General features: G+C 42.9%; 1 long non-coding RNA gene across 1 annotated transcript; it reads right to left on the bottom strand.

Moving 5' to 3' along the window:
* LOC110396976 lies at positions 280-7,880 on the bottom strand. The gene is made up of 3 exons (XR_002437424.1): positions 7,839-7,880; positions 1,185-1,391; positions 280-1,051 (listed from the first exon to the last, which is right to left on the bottom strand). It is a non-coding gene; the product is annotated as an uncharacterized LOC110396976 (long non-coding RNA).

The following is a 15,770-nucleotide window of genomic DNA, read 5'->3' as shown; positions in this document are numbered from 1 at the left end:
GGGAAGTGGAAGGTGCAGAGATCTCATACCATGGTAATGCCCATCTCACTCATGCCTTTATGTTGAGCATAAATTCCTGTACAGCCTGTTCTTCCTGCATATCTAACATCCTGGAGACGCAGTATCCCCTCGCTTGCATTTGGAGCTACAATTTCACTGTTTCTGCTGATTCAGAGGCAGCTATTTTTGTTCCTCTGTGTAACTCTTAGAAAAGTTGTTAGGAAAAGGCATTCTCTTAGCCTGCATGCCTATGTCTGTATCCATTTAGAGCCACTGGCTTTCACTCTTACCAGGCTTGCAGAGCAAGCATAGTTAAGATTGTCAACTGCTTTTTGCTCCTCATGCAGTCAAAAGAAAAAAAACAAACTATTTTCCTTTCTGTTGTTTCTAGTTAAACCCACTGGGGATTAATGAGTTGGACACAGATCCCTGAAGATCACATTGAGAGTGTAAGGTGCGTGGCTATCATGAATTCTATAGGACCACATTAAAAGGAACACTACAGGAAAGGAGCCTGCATCTCAGATCTGTGGCTATGCTTGAAGGGATGAAAAAGAAAAGAATGACGTCCTGCCTATTGTGTGTGCACTTGGTAGGAGATTACAACAGAGCTAACGTGTGATCCTGCAGCCCTTCTGTTGCCATTTGGCTTTTCAGATCAGAATCAAACATCCCACAGCTACTGGTGCCCTTGGAACACTGGTTTTCACCGTGTGTATCTCTGCACTGTGGGACAGCGGGGCAGCACGAGGGACTGGTGGGCCCCCTGGACGTAGGCTGTGCACATCACCACATTGCTGCTTTCATACCCATTCCCTCCTAGGTCAGTGCTTCATATCTCCCATTCTCAGCTTGTGATGGTAACCGAGACATCCTAGGTGATGTGCTTTGTCACTTCTGGGGATACTCACATCCTACTATTCTTGAGATAAAGATGAGAGCTGACATGCACAGAGCGTATGGGTGAAATTCGCTGATCCATTTCACTCACAGGATTCACAGCTTAGACACTTCTCCACATTGTTGCAGGCAAACTTGCCCTATTGGGTCTCTGAAAATACAAAAGGAGAAGACGATGATCATGGGACCCTCATATAAATTGTCAGATGATAACTGCAAAGGAGAAGACATACACTGTCTTGCAGTCAGCTTTATTTATCCTGAGGATCCATTCAGATACTCACTTACTAAGAAAGCTGTGACTTCTAGAATGTGAATTACTGCTTTTTCAGAGGCCACAGAGAATGAACAGAGCTTCTTCATACATCAAACCTCGCTACTGAGCTGTTATTTTGATGAATTCACTGATGAATCTACAGTGAGGCACAGGTTGTGGTGACGACCTCCTCTCAGTCTTGGCCTCATATATCAACCACACTGCTAGAACAGATCTGAAAGACATGGGGGAAGAGGAACAGTAAAGGAGAACTCCTCATCCTCCTCCCCAGTGTTTCTAAGTCCCGATGTCACTATCACATAAAACCAGACACTGGGGAGAGATAGCAGGATGAAGGGGAGGGGAGACTTTCTCCTCTGACTTCTCCATCATTGCTGGGCCTTGATATTAGCTGAGAGTCAGCAGACAAGAAATTCTTAAGAGCAGCTTCCCAAGCTCCTCTCAGCTGCATCACACCTCTTATTTAAACTCAAAACCAGAAGCAAGGAGTTCACAGCCTGGATAAGGAGCTATTGCAGCATGGCCCATCCTTCAACCATCTCATTTGAGCTCATACCTGAACTAGGGCGCAGGCTTGCCGTATTGTTTGAGCGTATAAAAAAATACATTCAGTGAAATATCATAGAATCGCAGAATCATAGATTCCTTAGAGTTGGAAGGGACTTTTAAAGGCCATCTAGTCCAATTCCCCTGCAATGAACAGGGACACTGCAATGAGATCAGATTGCCCAGGGTGTGATCCAGCCTCGCCTTGACAGTCTCCAGGGACGGGGCATCAACCACATCTCTGGACAACCTGTGCCAGTGCCTCACCACCCTCGCTGTAGAAGATTTTTTCCTTATATCCAACCTAAATCTACCCTCTTTAAGCTTGAAGCCATTTCCCCTCATTCTATCACCACAGACCCTGCTAAAGACTCCTTCTTTCTCGTAGTTCCCTTTTAGATACTGAAAGATATCACCAAGGATATTCTAATATTTATTTCCATCATGAGTTTACTACAGGAACTGAAAACCCTCAAATCCAGCATCTACGTCCTGACATTTCTTTCTTTCATGCATATCCTGACTAAATCCCAGGAAAGCCTCACTGCAGTCTGGATGTCAAGACCGATGTGCATCTTGGTAAGGGCCTGTCTACACCTTTGATGCTGAGGCAGCTTTGCTGAGGATGCAGACTTTGAAGCTGTTCTTTGCTTTCATTTGAAGCAGAGCATGGGAACTCAGCTGCTGAGCAGCAAGATCTGTATCCCATGATGGGAGGACAAGCCAACAGAGATGTGTTAACACCTGCTAATGTGCTGCAGCTCCAGTTTCAATTTCAGAGCATTGTGTGTTAAAAAAAAAAATAGTAATAATAAAAAACACAGATATTAACAGCTAGTAACAAGGGAATATTTCACCTGTTTCTCTTTTGACATAATGGAGGAGGAGGCTTGGTGAGCCAGGAAAGGCTCTGTAACACAACATCCTGAGGCTGACATGGAGCAGAGAGCAGATGAAAATGCTCCTACTCAGTCTTTAATTTATAGCAAATTTAATTTTGTGACTCAGGTTTAATAAGTAAAAATGTAACTATCAGGGTAGCATTTACAGAGGCTCTTTACAGAAGGAAACAAAACTTGGAACTCATCTCAACCTACAAGTCACCAAGGTTGCAACCAGAACCTACCTCCTTCACCCTTCTCCTCCCTGGATCTGAACCGCATTTGCTTCACTGTGTAGAAAAACACTGTGATAATTTTATTGTATTGCACTTTGGTAAATCCATCAAAGAGGCTTTGAAATCTGATATTCAATTAACCCCAAGAGGACAACAGGAGAACAAGCACATCCACACATTGCAGAGGTTGAATGGATGGTGGATATAACTTGTAATAGTGATACAGAGTCTTCCCCTGATGTAATCAAAAAGAAAAGACCAGCCAATCAGTGCAATTGCATCCATCAAGGCTGTTTGCCAGCAATAAGCAGGAAAACGAAGTGTAGGACTTGGCGCTGGGTCTGTACTGCATCGGTGAGTCTGTTATTGGGTTGCACAGTTGGTGAGCTTCAACAAAGACATAGGACAAATGGGAAAAGTACAGAAAAGATTTAAAGTAAAGTAATTCCGGACCTGGAAAGTACATCTGGTAGTGAAACTGTTGAGTTTTTCCAAGGGGCAATTAGAGAGTGGTTTAATCTGGGTCTGCAAGGTGGAGTTGGCCTGGCCTCATCCTAATATTTTGGCATGCATTGCCTGCTGTGTACTCCATTAAAACTCTATGCCAATGCTGTAGCTACAGCTGGAAAGCCCTCTGAGACCTGTGCAGCAGAAATGGTTCAGCCTGCAGCCCTGAGCTCTGGTATACAGCATGGATGATGTCTTCTCAGATCACATCCAGTCTGGGAAATTATCTCTGATGGCTTTGCCTCTTTTTTTTCCCCCTTCATGGCCGTGGTGCTGAGCAGTCTCAGGTCCAGGTCTTAGCATGGTAGTAGAATCATAGAGTCATAGAATCACAGAATCATAGAATCATAGAATGGCTTGTGTTGGAATGGATCACCCAGTTCCAACCCCCTGCCATGGGCAGGACTGCCACCCACCATGTCAAGTTAAAGGTTATTGATGGTTAACAGCACTGCCTGCTGGCTGAGGGTGGGATGCAATGGCAAATTCCTCCCTAAGCACAGGAGTAAAGAGAAAAAATATTTCACATAGAGAGGCATCAGGAACTTCCCCATCTCTCAGCTGAAACCAGAGTCTGACTGTGCAGCTCCTCCCTCCACCCACTATTTTGGAATATTTCTGTCAGTTGGTTTGGCTGCGGGCTCTGGTTGCAGCTTAAAGGTACCATTTGCTGATGGTACCTTTCAGTATGCAAGGCCAGCAAACTGCACAGATGAATCTTAGGAACCACAGCCCTAACCATGACTTGCAGAAGACAGTGTGTCTTCTAAAGTTATAGCAGGCTTGCATATTTTGAGCTGGTATCTACAAGGATTCAAGACAACAACTGGACACAACCTGTAGAAGTGAGACTTATCCAATAAGTTTCTATGCCCAAGGTTGTGATGTCTGCTGCAGGACTTGATGCTTGGGTAGCTGCCCAGGAAGTGTCATCCAGCTCTAGCACAAAATGCAGAAATCACTGGCTGAAATTCTATGGCCCTCGGTGTCCAACAATGAGACTAGATGGTCCAAGCATTTCATTCCTTCTGGCTTGCAGAACTGTGACTACTCTAAAAATAAAAACCTTCAGCTTCCCCCTCTCCCATTCTTCAGCGAGCACTTGGAAGGGGGAAGGAGGCTGGATCTGATTTGGATTTAGGAGGCAGGTTAGAAACAAAATAATAAGAAGCATTAAAGTGAAAATGAAGAGTGGCCAGATTGCTGAATTTTAAAAGAAAAACAAACACACAATAAAGTGATACCTCCACTGCTTGGACCAGCTCCTACTCCAAACCACCTATCACATCTCATTAGAACAATGTTGAGCGCTTTGGAAAAGAGGTGCCTGCCCAGGATCCTCTTTCAAAGAAAACTGCTGGGAGTTTACTTAGAGATGAAGGAAAGAAAAAAATAGGACTTTTATAAGAAACAGGGAGAGCAGAATTCCTCACTCCAAAGCAATTGTTATATTTTAAATATTCTATTAAAGAATCCATTTTCTTCTCTTTCCTTAAATGGATGAGGATAGGTTTCAACGTACATCTTGAACTGGGCTTCACAGCGTTAGGATTTCCAGTGGCATTTGGTTTTGATAAACTTCTTTTTTTTTTCTTTCCTTTGCCTTGAAGCAGTTTGTTCTCTTGGCAAGAATACAGAGACTGGCAATTGTTACTCACTTGTTGTTGCCAGCAGTAAGGAAGGCTTGAGGTCCTCTTTTTAGCTGTAGCACGTTTGGATGTTTGGAACCAGAGCAGCGAAAAGAGGGGGAAAAGAGGAGGGAGAAGGAAAGGGAAAAAAAAAAAGGCCCCTAAATCTGTTCTCTTCTCTACTGTAAATTACAGCCCTGCTTTTTTAATTTCCTTTCCCAGCACAATGTTATTCATTCACTTCCAAAATAAACAGGGGGCTTAGAGAGTGAACAGCTTGGGAGAACAAACTGTCCTCTTTTCAGTCTTTACCTGTCAAGAGCCTAATTAAACACATATATGCTGATGGCAAGCAGAGTATGATGGCCTTTGGGAAGCTTCTGCATCCCTTGGGTTACACTGGGCTGATCCTGAGCTCCAAGGTCTTGCGAGAACCAATAGGTTCTTGTTCAGCCGAGCTACTGAACGAAGCTGAAAATGTTCTTTTTCTGTAAAGACTCTGGTTTTCACGCACAAAGCCTTTGGGGCTAGATTGGAAGAGACTGTAAAGAAAGACTTCCCAGTTGGTAAGCCTCTTGAGATCCCTGATTTGGGATGATAGATGTTTTTCTTCAAGAAAACTGATTTGGGAGATAAAATTCCTCCACTGAAAAACAGACATTAAATCCATTCAAAGTATATATATTTGCATTTCCAGTTTCTGTTTGCCACAACAGGCAAGTTATCTCCAGTGTAACTCCATGGACCTGCCAGAATGGCACCACGAAGGATCGTATTTTATGTTCTTTGATGAGAACATCAGATGTTCCTGCTTCATAATTCCTATCTCCTCAGTAGATTCCGGTATTTCTTTTATGGAGTCTGAATGGTTAAGAAGGAAAGCTAAAGCAGGACTTGTTTTGCACAGGTCCTGTGCCACCCATCTCCTGAACATAATATAGTGCTTGGAGAAGTAAAAATCATCATACACACAATTAGTAACCAGGGTTACAAAGTGGAGTGTTTGGCGGTGGAGGTATTTGTTTCTGTCTGTGACACTGCAGCTGAGATCTCAGCAACACTGAGAGAATTTATGAACCTGTTTGCCTGACATGAAAACATCAAGGCCCGGAGTCTATGATTTTCAACCAGCAGTCAGTGTGTTGGGAGTAAATGGAAGCAAGAGTACTGCTGGGATGGAAAGGCTAGCCAGAATCTGCCAGGAGCTGTGGGTCTTGGCGTTCTCGAGTGTGGGCTATTGTCCCCACCCTGGGGATGGCCCTGGTGAGCACTTGGACATGGGACAAGTGTTCCTAGCACAGGGAGTACACCATGCAGAACTGGGCTGCAGTGGCTGTTCCTTAAGCTTGTTATGCCAATGGGAACCTTACTGGTGATGGTGACAAAGTCTAGGACAGATCTCTAGAGGGCAAGAAAGCACTGAGGTCCAGTTCTCTAACTCTAAGGGGTGGGTGCCTACAAGAATCTATTTTCAGTCTGAAGGAAGGAAAAAGGAGGAAAAGGCCACCTTGTTTTTTTTTTTCCATTTACCATGTACACCAGGTGCATCTGACTTTATGAAGTCATTTTCTTGATGATTTCTTTCCTTTTTTTTTACTAGCACGAAAGGACTTATAGATACTGGAAAAACTTTTAGATTTTTTCCTGTTTATGTAAGTGGGTTGCTGTTGTGTGTTTCTTTTTTGTGTAGGTATTTATACGTAAATAATGTTGGAATACAAAATAATGACTGGTTTGTAGAAAAACCATCCGGAAGCTCCTCTGTATCTCAGCCTCATAGAGCAAAAAACCAAAAGGGGTTGCTGCATCAGTTTCACAGGCAACAAAGTTAAAATGGATGCAAGGAAATACTTCTGCTCAAAGCATATAATCACCCTGAGGAATTCCCTGCCACAGGAAATCATTGAGGCAAAGAGTTGAAGAACGTCAGAGAGATATTTTTGAAGGCTTGAATGTTTATATGAACAAGGAACACGTACTGTTTACTTCTTCTCACTGGACAAGAGAATGAGTCAGGTATCACAGAGATTCAAAATACATGCCTACCATGTAAAAACTATGGCCATAAATCAGTGATCTTAAAGGTCCCTTCCAACCCAAACCGTGCTATGATTCTATGATTCCATAAAAAGGTAACCATCTCTACACTGTGTTTCATGATGCACCAACTGAAAAAGAAACACAAGCTCAATCAAAATACATTCATAGCTGGAAACATACGTTTTGGGGAAAAACAAGTTTAACTCTGCTCTGCAGTGATACAGTGATGCTACCACACAGTTACCTCAAAGTATATTGGAATTCATTGTACTAAATAATTTTCTTAGAGTTTGAACCTTAACTTTTCTCATTTGCCTTGTTGTATTGTAACAAAATAGTGAAAAAACTGGCAACTTGTGCCAGAGCTTCACTACCCTTATTTAAAAAAATTCCTTAAATCCAACCTAAATCTCCCCTCTTTTAGTTTGAAACCATTTCCCCTTGTCCTATCACAGCAGACCCTGCTAAAGAGTCTGTCCCCTTCTTTCCTGTAGCTCCCCTTTAGATACTGACAGGCTGCTTTCAGCTCTCCCCACAGCCTTCTCTTCTCCAGGCTGCACAGCCCCAGCTCTCTCAGCCTGTCCTCCATCCCTGGGCTCCATCCCTGCTCCATCCTTGGGATCACTTTTGTGGCCCTTCTCTGGACATGCTCAGGTCCATGTCTCTCCTATACTGAGGACTTGCTCAGGAGGTTCACCTGGGCCCACTGCTTATCCTGTCTAGGTCTCTCTGAATGGCATCTCATTCCCCAGGAGTGCTGACCACACCACACAGCTTGGTGTCATCTGCACAGTGCTGCGGATGACACCCATCAAATCCATACCTTTCCAATTTAGAGAGAAGGATGTTGTGGGTGATCATGTCAGAGGCTTTGCTGAAATCCAGATGGATGACATCAGTCTCCCTTCCCTCATCTATTGATGCAATTATGCCATCACAGAAGGCCCTGAGGTGGGTCAGGCAGGACCTGCCCTTGGTGAAGCCACGCTGGTTGTCTTGTATCTCCCCTCTCTCTTCCATGTGCCTTAGCACAGCTTCCAGGAGGATCTGCTCCATGATCTTTCCCAGCACAGAGGTGAGTGTGACAGATCAGTAGCTCCTTCAGTCATCTTTTGTATCCTTCTTAGAAATGGGTGCGACACTGCTTTTTTTTCCAGTAATCAGGAACACCACCAGACTGCCATGATTTTTCAGATATCAGTTTCCAAATTAGATAACCCAACTGAGCTCGGCCCCTGCTAGTTGGACATGATTTCCAGCTCTTTTATCAGCTATGTTGCCCTCATCTGGATGCTTTCAAGGACCTTGACTCTTATTCATATTGTGGAGCCCAGAGCTCCGTGCAATATCAAAGGCGAGGCCACACCAACACTAAATACAGAAGTGCAGCACCTGGCATTTACTGAGTGCATTCCACTCCTGCATCCTGATCATTAGCAAAAAAAGTTGAACAGGACTGGCCCTAGAATTGAGCCCTGGGGAACACCCCTACTGACTGGCTGCCAGCCAGATGGAGCCCATTCACTTTGATGCTGTGAGCTCTGCCTCTGAGACAGTTCATCATGCAGTATAGCATGAACCCGTTCGACTCACAGGTGGAGAATTTCAGAGAACCGTAAAATCATAGAATCCATGGAGTTGGAAGGGACCTCTGAAGGCTATATAGTCCAACATCCGTGCAGTGCACAGGGACACCACAGCTAGATCAGGTTGCCCAGGGCCTGATCCAGCCTGGCCTTGAAAGTCTCCAGGGACAGGACATCCACCACATCTCTGGGCAACCTGTGCCAGTGTCTCACCACCCTCACTGTAAAAGGTTTCTTTGTCCAGAAGCATGCCATGAGGGGCAATATCAAAGGTTTTACTGAAATCCAGGAAGATTACATCTACCTCTTTCCCTTCATCCAACAAATATGTAGAAGAACATTATTTACTAAGCAACATCTTCCCCTTTCCTGCCCTACCTATCCCTCCTGGACAGCCAGTAGCTCTCCTTCCCAGCATTCATTCCATCACATCCCTCTAATATCAATGGCATCATAGCTCTGGGAAAGGATCAGACCTTCCCATTTGTTCCTCATACTGGATGCACTGGTAAACAAACATTTCAGATGTGCTCCAGAATTGTAAATGTACTTGTTCTAAATGCATATGTCCGAACCGTACTCGTCCTTAAATTTACCACTCTGTTTTTCATGTCCTTATGTTAAGGATGGGTATTCTGCAAAACATGATGAAGGAAAGAAGCATGTCAGAATGATTTTAGATATGAGCTTGAAGTAAAGTTTTGCCTCTTAAAGCTTCCAGTCAATTGGGGGTGACATAGTTAACCGAGATAAAAATCCTGTGGCTTCAATTTCGTTGTCACGCAGCAGCACAGCTCGGCAAAAACTAAACAAGGGTCTGTTTGAACTCAGATTATAGCAGGTCCATTTTTTTTATCCCCTTGGAACAATATTGGCTTAAAAAATAAGACAATACTAAATGCTTATTATTCCCGTGGAGAATTAATGAACCGTAGCATCAAAACTATTGAGCGGTCAGACCATATGTTATTAGAAATGGTGGATGCTCTGCATTGGCTAGGGCTGTTATGCATTTCTGATTAAGGCCATGAAACTTTACCAATAAACACAGCTGAGAAATAAGCGTAAACAGTCAATCCATATGAGGGAATTGAGCCACGTGCAGTAAATGTAGCAAAATGCAATTTAATGAGCCTTGTAGAGCAGACCAGCTACATCCAAGAAACTTTCCCACAAACTAATATTGCTCGAGACCAACTGCTTATCAAAATAATCCTTGGTCTTACTGGACAGTGGTTCTATACATGCGGTGTGTAAGAGATGTCTGACATTAATAATCTCATCACTCTGGGGATATTTGCTGCTGGCAGTATGTGTCTTCCCTACTAGAGCCTGTAGGGCCAGGCAGCACTGGTAAACTGCAAAGATAATTCTGGTGCTGATCCAGCATCCTGGGTGACACCAGCAAGCCAAGCCCCTCTTCTGAGCCTCAGTTTACCCACCACTCTAATGTGATGATAACACATACAAGTAATACAGCATCATACATTTGCATTGAAAGGGATTTTATTAATGTGATGCCACTGAGTGTAATCACATCTACATCTAAATCTGGGGAAAGCTATGAAACACATAAGTATAGGGCTGAGCCACAGGGCTCAGGGCTGACCCTGAGCCACCGTGGTCCGAAAGGAGCATGGCTCATCTAACTCTAGCTCCAGAAGAGAGCCAGAAGGGTAGAAGTGTGTTAAGTTGTACTGAAACTTCCTTCAAAAACCAGGAAATTTGGAAATTTGGGGAATGTGGTTACACTTTGCTGTACTTTGCTGAACGGAAAAGGGAATGGTGTAAGGCTGTCATGGGGAGGCCTGCTGAAATCCTGGTGGCAGCAAAGCTGAATTCCTGTTACATTCGCCAGGCTCCCTCCAACTCCTTGCAGCTTTCACGTGTTTATTATTCTTACTTGGTTTACAAGCTCCAAAGAAACTTGACATAGATTATTATACAGAAACAAGCTCAACGCATCTTGAGATGGATTATTTCCTTCCTTCAGACCTACAAGAAGGCTGGTGTTGCTCACGGTTGAGTATCTTTTGGCACTTCATTGGAAAATCTTTCTTTCTAACACAGTAAGGCTTCAGTGTAGCAAGGTGTGACCAACACAGGCCTGTTTACGTGCTGGCATCTCCACTATCCTGATCTGCAATGGGACTTGCTGTTGCCATCATGCCTTGCACCTGATTCTGCTGTTCAGAAATTAGGGTTTTTTTTACCTACTGACAGTAATTAGAAGTGTTGTTCTTATGTCTATTCCTGTGAGGAATATTCACCAAAAAGAGAAAGCATGTGGTAGATAATACAAATTAAGAAAAAAGAATTAAAAAAATATATAAGTAGAAAAGGCAACCAAGAAAACTCTCCGGTGGTTTGAAATAGTTTAAGTTGTATTGAAGCTTCCTTCAAAAACCAGGAAACCAAGTTTTTAAGAATTTGGGGAAATTGGTTACGCTTGGCTGAACTGCATTGAATGGAAAAGGGAATGGTGCGATGGTGTATGTCTAAAAAAAATCTGAGCTAGGAAATTAATCATCATTCTGGGGTTTGAAATAAAATTTAGGCTCATGGCTGTCTCTGAGCCATTATTCAGAGCTTTAAGGTTCCAGGCCCTCTGGACAAGTGGACTTGTCCTAGTCTGGCAATGTTTAACGTGGGGAACCTCCAGTTTCCCAAACTCAAAATCAGAATATGACTCAGGTACTACTGCTGCTAATACTGTGTCATGGTTCACAGAAACCTCTGCATAAAACCAGAGGCAAGAGTGAGTCTAGAGCACAGATGGACCTCAAGGCATTGGGGGAACCTACCCACCAGAAGCAATTGGGTCCTGTCAGTTTTCAGTAGGATTATCTCGACCTGTAAAATGGCCTTCCTGAAAACCACATCTGACACTTGTTGGACTGTCCTACCAGAATCCAAACTGAGCTGATCTCCAGGGGCACTGAGGCACCTTACATGCAGTCAGGCAGAAAGCTGCAAGCAGGACTCTGCATTGCAAATTAATGTGATTTTTCTACTGCACTGCACTGAACTCAGCCTTCTGGATTGTTCCATTTTCCAGGGAACAACAGATTATACTGCAGCCTGTGTTCTGTTTTTAAAGCAATTATACTTAAATATACTTGTTCTTTAGTTTAATTTTCCTTCTGAAAGCACAGCAGTCATCTTCTATCAACAAATCCATTCCAGAATGTTTTTGCTAGCAGCGGAGACTTTTTTTATCCAAAGTGGAAGCTTGGGAGGGATGTGATCAGCTCTCTAACATGGCTAGAAACATTTGCCAGTAGCTCAAATATACAATGAACAAAATATCTGCCTTTTGGATACACTTTATTTTGTAAATGGTAAATTAAAAAAAGCATTGTATCTTTGGGGCGTTGAACTCATCTGGTTCTTGTCCTAGAAAAGTAGGAGTCCTTCAGAAAAGAAGGTATAGCCCTCTGGTCTAAGCAATCAGAGATTAATGCAAGACCAACTGGAAGAAACTTTATGATGAATATCATGCGCTGTGGCGGGACTGGGGGTGTAGGGCACAGAAAAATGCGATTAGGGAAGGTTTCCTCCCAAAACTGAGTTTTGAAGTTGATGTCTTCTGGATCCTCAAAGCTGCTCAGAGGGTCCCAATCAGTTGCAAGTGCATCCAGGATTTGTTCTGGGGGCAGTTTTGGCAGTGGATACCAAGTAGCCATAAGTCTATGCCCAGGAACAAAAGCTGAGCATCTAAGAAAATGGCTGGCAAACACCAAGACCCATACTTAGTCCTTACTGTTGACATCATCCACCTTCTTACTTTGATTGAAGCCTTTAATTTTCTGACAACTGGGAAACGCTTCTTCCATGTTTCCTATCCTTTTCACATTGTAGAGTATCAGGTGGAATAAACTCACATTTGCACTGCTTGTGTCTGAGATCTTGTGCTCATCAGCCAGCCTATGGACTACATACATGTCCCCGCTCCCTAATTTGTTATAAACAATAATGATTTTCATTAGTCAGCCTTTTTCAGAAGGTCCTTTCTCATCGTGTCTGTGTGCCTGTATGATTCAGGAGGTTTGGATTGCTTTTGAGGTTTTCTATGAGCACTATTTCAGATGACTGTGTTGTTATCAGGACTAGTGAGAGAAACAAAGGCATTTGTACAGAAGAATTGGCAGGTAAGTGAATAAGGAAATTATTTTCAGATCATTTGTTTTAAGGTATATTTATCACACTCAAATCTAAACATATTGATTTACATTATGGCTTTGGAATCATAAACATTTGATAGGATTACTCATTAAAACAGCGCTGCTCTTTTTTGGCTTTCCAAAACATACTTCTTATAAAACATTTAAACACATGCATGCTATGCAATTGGCTGACTCAGTTGGCTTACCCCTTCAGCACAACTGAATTGCAGGAATATTCACGTGTCTTTCGCAAGAAAATCCAGCATTCCTGGGTGCACACAGATCAGAGAATCAGGCTTCTGAGTTAAAGCTACAAATGGAGTTAAGCAATACTTCCAACATGGAATATTACAAGGATCCTTCAAATTCCCGTGGCTGATTCGCATTACTTTTGGCAAAGTCTTGAAAGTCACCCTGCTCAGAGCTCTGTGTCACATCAGAGGCAAGGCAGGGCTTTCAGGCTGCCTGTTTGCTCCATGCTCCTTCCCCTAGGACTTGCGTCAGGATACCTGGTTCTAAGAGCACCACTATTATGTCTGGCTTTGTACCAATCAGAGGTGACAATGAAGCTTTCTGATGTTGCCATCTGTATCCCATAGCCCAGTGACTGAACTTAACTGATATCCTGCTATCTTGCCTACTGCTGAGGAGCCTATCTATCAGCCTATCTGCTGAGGAGAAGCCCAAAAAATGACACCAAATATCAAGGTTTGAAATCCCTGCTTCTAGAAAGTGTAGAACGGATTTGAGAAGACAACTTCCCACTTTCCTGTTTCATTGTTAAGGAGTGACGCATCTTTCTGCAAGTTTCCATAAAAAAAGAGATCGTGTGATTTAGGTATTTATTCTTGAAAAAGATTCACAGCTGAAAATCCCATCTAGAGTTTCTCTGATAGCGATGTTTCTTCATCAAAAACCAAGCATGTAGAAACCCTCAGTCTCGCTTATTGTCCTGTTTTCCACAGGTTGCCCTAAGTAGCTTTACAGTCTGCCCTCTGGCTTTGAGTAATGCCATTCATTCACCTGCTCTACATACAGAGATCCTGAGTGCATGACATGTGAGACAACCCAACTCATCTTATAGACCTAGCTTTAATTGACATAGAATCATAGAATCATTGTATGGTTTGGGTTGTAAGGGACATCAAGGATCACCAGGCTCCAACCCCCTGCTACAGGCAGGATTGCCATCCACTAGATCAAGTATTAGATCAGGCTGCCCAGGGCCCCATCCAAGCTGGCCTTGAGCACCTCCAGGGTTGGGGCAGCCACAACTTCTCTGGGCAACTTGTTCCAGAAACTCACCACCCTCTCAGTGAAAAACCTGGCCCTGATATGTAGCTTAAATCTTCCCTCCTTTAGTTTAAAACCATTCCCCCTTGTCCTATCACTATCTACCTGTGCAAAAAGCTGATTTCCCTTGGACTTCTCTGAGAGCAGGCAGAAATTAAAAGCAAGAGCCAAGAAAGGAAGCCAAGTTTCTTGTTTCATGAAGTCCTGAGTTAATCACGTGTGCTCATGAGTCAAATACTGGGAAAAAAAAAAGAGGAAAAGAAAAGCATAACAAAAGGGAGTAAGAAGGAAAGATTTCAAAGACACAAAACCAACACCACCCGTTCAGATTTCTTGAATGTCTCGTGGTGCCGAACATTTATGGCTTTGAGCATTGCTGAAATTCCCAAAGCTGGTGGTTGATTTTCCCCATAAATGTTTTTACTGTGGAATCTCATTCTTACCCATCTTGGTTGTCCTTGTATTTTCCCCAGAGACTGACCAGGACCCTTAAGTTTTGAGGACACCGAAAATTGCCAATTGGAGAAACTAACTCTCAGTTTGTTTCCTTTTCCTAAATAAATAAACAAATAGAGACAAGCAGATGAAGCACACGGTGCTCTCTGAGCTCTTCTTCTTGTTAATAACATTTGCCTTCCCTGCTCCTATAAACTTTTCCCTGTTGTACTACCCGAATATGACAGGACAAGGTAACACTGAATTAGAACCAGACCTAGTGAGAATTCCTCGCCTCAGATCACTTTCCTGCCAGGTTTGCTACTATCTGAATGTTTCTTGGAACTGCTTTGATTCTGGTGAATGTTTTAAGGGACATAGGCAAGATGTGACACTGAAATCTGTCTGAGATCCGTGTTATTTTCTGTTGGCTCAGAGCAGTGCTTCTAACTTCTTCTCAATGGAAGTCTTTAGGAAGTCTTGATGAGCACCTGGGAACACAATATCCTGTGTCTGTTGGTCTTTCCGTAAGGAAATACAGCAGTTAAATTGCATCCACACCTGATGGGGTGCTTTGGGATGAATAAGTAAAATAATTAATTACTAAAAGAGTAGAGATTATAATGGACTTTTTTTGGGCTACAATTTAATATGCATGGATGCAATTTCCACCGCTATTGCTACAACTGCAGTGCAGGCTCTTTGAAACAGCCATCCGCTCTATTTCTTGGAGAAAGAAAAATACATAAATGACTAAAATCAACAGTAGTGAAGAAGTAGAAGCTTCCTGGCTTCTGATCAGCGAGGGGAAAAAAAAAAAGAGAGAGAGAAAAAAAAAAAGTGGCTGCTGTGAAACACGAGGGAGAGGAAAATAACAGTAAACAAGGCAAAACAGACCTAATTGGAAACAGTGCCTCAGTAGCACTCTGGGATGGAAGGTAAGAAGGGTAAGAAGGGAGAATGGAAGAGCTGTAGAGAAGACTAGAAGAACTGAAAAAAAAAAAAAAAAAAAACCAAAGAAAACCATGGGGAATTGAGTAAAAACAACAGTCTGCTTACAAAAGTAAACACGAGGAGAAGGGAAAATATGCAAAGGGAAAACAGATGCAAAATGAGACAGTGCTCCAGAGACAGAATGAATTGAGACTGTCTAAAACAAGGAGGAAATGGAGGTGTTTTTTTTTTTTTAAAAAAGGAAAAACAACAACAAAAGCAACCAAAAATATTGGCAGCCTATCCCTTGGGAACCTTCATGTGTTGAGACACCTCTGCTTG

This window comes from Numida meleagris, chromosome 3 (genome assembly GCF_002078875.1).
Source record: "Numida meleagris isolate 19003 breed g44 Domestic line chromosome 3, NumMel1.0, whole genome shotgun sequence".
NCBI classification, from domain to species: Eukaryota; Metazoa; Chordata; class Aves; order Galliformes; family Numididae; genus Numida; species Numida meleagris.
The sequence above is the reverse complement of the archived record's forward strand: the minus strand, read 5'-3'. Positions and strand labels throughout refer to the sequence as shown.